The sequence below is a fragment of the Bos indicus genome, chromosome 7 (genome assembly GCF_029378745.1).
Source record: "Bos indicus isolate NIAB-ARS_2022 breed Sahiwal x Tharparkar chromosome 7, NIAB-ARS_B.indTharparkar_mat_pri_1.0, whole genome shotgun sequence".
NCBI classification, from domain to species: Eukaryota; Metazoa; Chordata; class Mammalia; order Artiodactyla; family Bovidae; genus Bos; species Bos indicus.
In genome coordinates, this window is record NC_091766.1 from 11,415,550 (window position 1) to 11,421,549 (window position 6,000).

A 6,000-nucleotide genomic window follows, 5' to 3' on the forward strand; every position below is an offset into this window, starting at 1 on the left:
CTCAGCATGTAGAATCCTCCAGGACGAGGGATCTAACCTGTGTCCCCTACATTGGCAGGAGGATTTTTAACCCCTGGACCACAGGGAAGTCCTGGTTTTCATTAGTTTTTATACCAATAGGGCATCTCTGAAAAAGATAACTGAATCTCTGAATCAAAACTGAAACTGTTTCTTTTTTTTTCCCTTTTTTTCCCCCTCCATTCAAGCAAGTTGCACTTTCTATCAAAGTATGACATGCATACAGAAAAGTGTCCAGACCATCAGTGGATATCGGAAGGATTTTCACAAACAGAACATACTTCTGCATCCATTACTCAGGTCCAGAAACAGAACATTCCCAGTCTTCACCCAGAGTGGGGGACTTAAGCTCCACTGTCTCGAGGAGGAGTATGGTAGAATTTGTGGACATATGTTAATGCTTAGATAGCATCACTGACTCAATGGACATGAATTCGAGCAAACTTTGGGAGAGGATGGACAGCAGAGCCTGGCGTGCTACAGTCCATGGGGTCACAAGGAGTCGGACATGACTTAGTGACTGAACATCTACAATGTCAAAACCATACTGGCCAATAAATATTTTGAGTGAGACGCTCTGAGGTGATGCAAAGATCCTGTTTCCCATTCCATCCACTGAGTTTAGCCTTCGTTGGTGGATTGTGTGTGCAGAAATTATTACTGTGCTATTTGTTTACTAGTAAGTTTCCATTTACCTCTCTCCTTCTGCATTTGTTATTATTTATTCTTTGGAATTCTTCTGTAAGGAAGAGCTGATTCATCTCCATTTATTTACTTGCGCCATCATTTATTTATACCAATAAGGACTCTCGAAGAGTCTTTTTATTCTTTGGGTGAAAATCAAGTACTATTATTGTTTATTTCTCCACCCAAATTGTTCCAGCTTTGGCCGGGAGCTCTTTCAGTTGGCCCCTGCTCTGAGCATTTTCTCTCAGGCCCTGGTCTTTTGACATGACTCCATATTTCTTTTTGAGTACTTCCTTACTTTCTGGCATCACACGATGTTCCAGGCTCATCTTACATTTTCCCTGCCCCAGTCCCAGAATCAGCCATTTTCCCGAAGATTTGGGAATTCCTTTCCTGAGTTTCCTTTACTGGAGAGTGGTGGCAAGACTGAGAAGTCAAGATCGGGATATTGAGTCTGCTTGTGGCTACTGGGGGCTAGAGGTTGACATTGCTGCTTCTGGGCCCTCTCAGCTGATAGCATTACTTAAAAAAAAAAAAGGAAATATTGGACTTCCTAGGTGGTCTAGTGGTTAAGAATTCACCTGCCAGTCAGGGGCCACAGATTTAATCCTTGGTCCTGGAAGATTGCACATGCCATGGGACAACTAAATCCGTGTGCCACAAGTACTGAGCCTGTGCTCTAGAGCCCGGGAGCTGTAACTACTGAAGCCCACATGCCCTAGAGCCCGCAATGAGAGAAGCCCACACACAGAAACTAGAAAGTAGCCCCCACTCCTCACAAAGGGACAAAGCCCACACAGCAGTGAGGACCCAGCATAGCCAAAAATAAATAGGCATTGAGGTACAATTCCTATGAAATAAAATGGACCACCTTTCACAAAAAATATTTATTTGGCTGCACTGAGTCTTAGTTGGAGCATTTGAGATCTTTGATCTTTGTCACGGCATCTGGGGTCTTTAGTTGCCACACGTGGTGTCTAGTTCCCTGACCAGGGATTGAACCCAGGCCCCCTGAAGTGGGAGTATGGAGTCTTAGCCACTGGACCACTAAGGAAGGCCCCACATTGACCATTTTAGTGTCACATGTACACACATGTTCAGAGTCTCACTAGTCACAACAGCCAAAGAGTGAAAACAACCCAGATTCCCATCACAAGATGAATGGATAAACAAAATGTGGTCCATCCCAAGCAATGGAATATCACAGAGTCATAACAAGGAATGAAGCAATGACACACACTACGATGTGGCTGAACCTTGAGAACATAATGCTGCGTGAAAGAAGACAGATATCAGAGGTCACATCGTGTATGCGTCCATGGATAGAAAATGTCCAGAAGAGGCACACCCACAGAGGCAGAAGGCAGACTGTGGTTGCCGAAGGTTGGGAGGAGGCAGGAATCGAGAGTAACTGTTACCAGGTATATCCTAGGATGATGAAACCATTTTGGAACTAGACAGAGGTGATGGTTTCACAACATTAGGATTCTACTAAACACCACTGAATTGTTCCCTTTAACACTGTTAATTTTATATTATGGCAGTTTCACCTCAATTTATTTATTTTTAATTTCACCTCTACTTAAAAAAAATCATCCATAGGGGCTCTGGTGATGGGCAGAGCTAAGTTCGAATCCCATCTCTGCCTAGGTCCTGCTGTGTGACCTTTGACAAGTCACTTAACCTCTCTGGGCCTCAGTTTCCTCATCGGCAAAACGAGGAGGATTCAGTGAGTGCGTCAGATTCTTGAAAAAGTCTGTGGCACACAGTAAGTGCTGCTTAATTAAATGTTATTTCTACTTGACACATCCCCTTTGGATTCTAACTTTATTCCTTTGTCCTTTCTTCATGACAAACTCCTGGCCTCAGTTGCCCCCAAAGCCAAGGGCAACACTCCAGAAGGCAGGAGTCAGAGCTGATGGTACTGCTTCCAAAGGCCTGATGAATAATCCTCACCCCTCCTCTGCCTCTTCTTTTCCTGGCTACTCTCCACGGCCACACCCTTCTGCCCTTTTCTCCATATCCTTGATCTTGGCCCAGGGGTTGCTGATGAACAAACACACCAGAAAATATTTGCTCTCTGACTGTTTGCCTTTAATGGACTGTCCCAAGACCAGAAGTCTCTTTCTGTGCCTCACACAGAATCAGAGTTTTGAGCCCAACAGTTCAGTTCAGTTGCTCAGTCGTGTCCAACTCTTTGCGACCCCATGAATCGCAGCACGCCAGGCCTCCCTGTCCATCACCAACTCCCAGAGTTCACTCAGACTCACGTCCATCGAGTCAGTGATGCCATCCAGCCATCTCATCCTCTGTCGGCCCCTTCTCCTCCTGCCCCCAATCCCTCCCAGCATCAGAGTCTTTTCCAATGAGTCAACTCTTCACATGAGGTGGCCAAAGTACTGGAGTTTCAGCTTTAGCATCATTCCTTCCAAAGAAATCTCAGGACTGATCTCCTTCAGAATGGACTGGTTGGATCTCTTTGCAGACCAAGGGACTCTCAAGAGTCTTCTCAAACACCACAGTTCAAAAGCATCAATTCTTCAGCGCTCAGCTTTCTTCATAGTCCAACTCTCACATCCATACATGACCACAGGAAAAACCATAGCCTTGACTAGACGGACCTTTGTTGGCAAAGTAATGTCTCTGCTTTTCAATATGCTATCTAGGTTGGTCATAACTTTTCTTCCAAGGAGTAAGCGTCTTTTAATTTCATGGCTGCAGTCACCATCTGTAGTGATTTTGGAGCCCCCCAAAATAAAGTCTGACACTGTTTCCACTGTTTCCCCATCTATTTCCCATGAAGTGATGGGACCAGATGCCATGATCTTCGTTTTCTGAATGTTGAGCTTTAAGCCAACTTTTTCACTCTCCACTTTCACTTTCATCAAGAGGCTTTTTAGTTCCTCTTCACTTTCTGCCATAAGGGTGGTGTCATCTGCATATCTGAGGTTATTGATATTTCTCCCGGCAATCTTGATTCCAGCTTGTGCTTCTTCCAGCCCAGTGTTTCTCATGATGTACTCTGCATATAAGTTAAATAAGCAGGGTGACAATATACAGCCTTGACGTACTCCTTTTCCTGGGTTCAAATCCCATATCCCATGAGCAAGGTACGGCGCCTCTCTGAGTTCATTGGGAAGATGGAGATAATAAGCGTATGTTACTTTATGGGGCTGTTTGAGGACTTGGGTGAAGTGATGTAAAATGCTTACCACTGGGCATAGCAACCAGTAAGGGAAGCAGGTTGAATGCTGAACTGCAGAAAGATATATCCACGTCCTAACCCCCAGGACTTGGAACGTGGTCTTATCTGGGGAAAAAGGGGTCTTTTAAAAAGTATTATTTATTTGGCTGTACCAGGTTGCAGTACGTGCGTGCATGCTAAGTCAGTCGTAGCGTGCCAGGCTTCTCTGTCCATAGAATTCTCCAGGCAGGAATACTGGAATGGGCTGCCATGCCCTCCTCCAGGGGATCTTCCTGACCCAGGGATCGATGTTGTTCAATCAGTCAGTTGTGTCTAACTCTGTGACACCACAAACTGCAGCACACCAGGCTTCCCAGTCCTTCACTGTCTCCCAGAATTTGCTCACACTCCTGCCCATGAGTCAGTGATGCCATCCAACCAACTCATCCTTTGCTGCCCCTTCTCTTCTTGCCTTCGATCTTTCTGAGCATCAGGGTCTTTACCCATGAGTCAGCTCCTTCCATCAGGTGGCCAAAGTATTGGAGCTTCAGTTTTAGCACCAGTCCTCCAATGAATATTCAGGACTGATTTCCTTTAGGATTGACTGGTTTGATCTCCTCTTCAACACCACAGTTCGAAAGCATCAATTCTTCGGCACTCAGCCTTCTTTATGGTCCAACTCTCACATCCATACATGACTACGGGAAAAACCATAGCTTTGACTACACCGACCTTTGTTGGCAAAGGGATGTCTCTGCTTTTTAACACGCTGTCTAGGTTTCTCACAGTTTTATGTCTCCTGAATTGGCAGGCGGGTTCTTTACCACTATCGCCACCTGGGAAGCTCAGTTGCGTTACACAAGACCTTCAGTCATCTTGCAGCACTCAGGATCTTCAGTTGCAGCATTTGTACTCTTAGCTGTGGCTTGTGGAATCTGGTTCCCTGATCAGGGATGGAATTGGTGCTCCCTGCACTGGGAGCTCAGAGTCTTAGCCACTGGGGGATGTCCCAGGAAAAAAAGGGTCTTTACAGATGTAAAGGACTTTGAAATGACATCATCCTGAATTATCTGTGTGGGCCCTAAATCTGATGCCAAGTGTTAAAGACACAGACAGAAGAGATTAGGCCAAGTGGAGCTAGAGGCAGAGATTGGAGTGATGTAGTCAAAAGAGGCCCAAGTCATGCCAGGAGCCACAGAAGCTGGAAGAGACAAGGAAAGGTCCTCCCTAGGCCCTTTGGGCTTCCCTGGTGGCTTATCGGTAAAGAACTCACCTACCAGTGCAGGAAACCCAGGGTCGACCTGTGAGTCGGGAAGATCCCCTGGAGAAGGACATGGCAACCCACTCCAGTATTCTTGCTTTCGAAATCCCGGAAAGAGTCAGACACAACTCAGTGACTAAAACGGCCAACGAAAGAGGCTTTGGAGGGAGCCACGGCTCTGCTGACACCTTGCTGATGTTGGACTTCTGGCCTCCAGAGCTGTGAGGGAATAAATCTGCATCATTGGAGGCATCCAATTATGATGAACAGTTACAGCAGCCATAGGAAACTATAGAAGAATTTCAAAAGGTAATCTGCTAGCAATCTCACTGTGGGCTTCCCTGGTGGCTCAACAGTAAAGAATCTGCCTGCAATGTGGGAGACCCAGGAGATGTGGGTTTGATCCCTGGGTTGGGAAGATCCCCTGGAGTAGGAAAGGGCAACCCGCTCCAGGATTCTTGCCTGGAAAATCCCAAGGACAGAGGAGGCTGCTGGGCTATGGTGCATGGGGTCGCAAAAGAGTTGGACACGACTGAGAGACTGAGCATGCATACACCAATATCATTATTGTTATCACCATCATCATTATCATGGTCAGCATAAAAATGCACTCAAATCTTTCCAATCCTGGGGCCTTCCCTAGTGGTCTGGTGGCTAAGACTCCACACTTCCAATGCAGGGGTCAAGGGTTCAATCCCTGGTCAGAATACTAAGATCTCACATGCCATGAGGATGTGAAGTAAAAAACAAATTAATAAAGTAAAACAGGGAGTGCCCTGGCGGTCCACTGGATAAGATTTAGCCTTCCAAAGCAGTGGATACCTGAACAGGGAGATAGTGAAGGACACGA